The 2,050-nt window shown below is 41.6% G+C and overlaps 1 long non-coding RNA gene across 1 annotated transcript; it reads left to right on the forward strand.

The window, feature by feature from the left end:
• Window positions 1-534: 534 nt before the first annotated feature.
• On the forward strand, window positions 535-1,725 carry LOC123440194. The gene is made up of 3 exons (XR_006630298.1): window positions 535-578; window positions 669-1,312; window positions 1,583-1,725. It is a non-coding gene; the product is annotated as an uncharacterized LOC123440194 (long non-coding RNA).
• The last annotated feature ends 325 nt before the right edge of the window (window positions 1,726-2,050 follow it).

Consider the following 2,050-nt stretch of genomic DNA (forward strand, 5'->3'; position numbering starts at 1 on the left):
GCAAAATCCTTGCATGGCAAGTTCTACACTGGGAACTGCTATATCATACTCCATGTAAGTCCTTCTCCAGGGTAGGCTGCTTCAGCTGTAAAATCGTACTATACATTTTATTAGCCTATTTACATCACTGAGTAATTTCAAATGTTGTACAATGTGTCAGACAGCTGAAGTCAAGAGCGGAACTCGAGGGCATAATGTGCATTACTGGATAGGGGAGGAGGCCACAGAGGTGTGGTGTGTGTGTTACGACCACATCATTTAATTGGGCTCTCTTGTCACTCTTTTCTTAACTTATGACTTACTTTGTGTCCTGCTGTCCATCTTGCATTGCAGTGACCTAGGAAGATTGTTTGATGGCCTCTGACAAGGCCGTCGAGTTGGATGCGGCGCTGGGCTCTCACGCGATCCAGTACAGGGAAACACAAGGCGAAGAATCCGACAAGTTCTTGTCATACTTCAGACCATGCATCATCCCTGTACAAGGTAGCTTCTCTTCGCACTGGAGAAGAACTGGGGATGAATGTGACGGGACCATGATGTTTCGGTGCGAAGGAGAGCATGTAGCTCGTCTAAGAGAAGTAAAAATTGCTAGATCAAAGAATTTCCAGCATATCTCAGTGAGTCAATGTAAGACTACCAACGACTGACAATTCTGGTGATGTGTGTAGGTTAAATTTTCGCGGTCCTCTCTGGATCATAAGGCGGCATTTATAGTGGACACGCCATCGAAGATTTTCCTTTTCAGTGGTTATAATTCTTGTGTACAAACAAGGGCTATGGCACTAGATGTCATAAAGCATCTGAGAGAAACCCAACACTGTGGCAGATGTGACATCGGGATAATAGGTAGTGTTGAATGAAATTATATCTTCCATTAGCAAGGATAGAATATGCTAAGATTTTTATTTTTGTTTGTTACTGATTGTAGATGATGGAAAGCTTGCTGGTGATTCAGATGCTGGTGAGTTTTGGAACCTCTTTGGAGGCTATGCGCCTATTCCTCGTGATGTACCAGATGCAGACAATGGGGAACCGATGGCTACCTCACCCACGAAACTTTTTTGGTGACTACCCCCAGCTTAATTCAGACTCCATTTGTAACCTTGAGTTAGTATGTAAAACTATATTTGTACACTTTCCTGTATGTAGGATTAACAAGAGAAACCTTGTTCCCATGGAGGCACATTTTTTAGAAAGAGAAATGCTGAAGTCCGACAGAAGTTACATACTCGACTGTGGAGCTGAAATATTCTTGTGGATAGGGATGACAACACTAGTTTCAGAGAGGAAGACATCTGCTACAACATTAGAGGTACGCATAAGGATACCTGATTATTTTCCTTTTTTCTATAATTGCATATCTGCTAGTTATTTTGTAGGTTAACTTGGTACGGAAGTTCCTACCGAAACCACAATTGTTTTCTTAATATGCTCATATGCAGATATTTGTTATCGTCAGAAAAAATATAGTTCAGATGGTTTATAAAAATACAAGTAACAAATGAGGGGGTGCTAACATGCTTGATTAGTGGTATCTACTTTAGTCTTTCCATAAGCTTGAAACAAAGCCGTATTGTTGTAGGAATATGTACACTTACAAGGCAGATCATCAATTGGTCATACTGTTATAATGACCGAAGGTCATGAAGTTGCCGACTTTAAGCTGCATTTTCAGCACTGGCCTAAGAATGGTGTGCAGAAGTTGCACGAGGCAGGGCGGGAGAAAGTGGCAGGTGTGAGGACCATACTATTCTGTATCTATTGGTTCCATTAAATTTGTGAATATCATGGCAAGGTCTAATGCACAATCATGTTGCAGCAATTTTCAAGCATCAGGGCTACGATGTTGCAGAAATTCCAGATGATAAACCTCGGCAGCTCATCAGTAGTAATGGTTGTTTGAAGGTAAAATTCATTGCCTAGATGTGATGCATGCATGAATCTATCTTTTAACAAAATAGGATATACCACAGGTTTGGCTGGTGGACCGTGGTTGTGTAACCCTCCTTTGCACCGAGGAACAGGAGCAACTTTACAACGGAGATTGCTA

The sequence above is a fragment of the Hordeum vulgare genome, chromosome 3H (genome assembly GCF_904849725.1).
Source record: "Hordeum vulgare subsp. vulgare chromosome 3H, MorexV3_pseudomolecules_assembly, whole genome shotgun sequence".
Classification (NCBI taxonomy): domain Eukaryota; kingdom Viridiplantae; phylum Streptophyta; class Magnoliopsida; order Poales; family Poaceae; genus Hordeum; species Hordeum vulgare.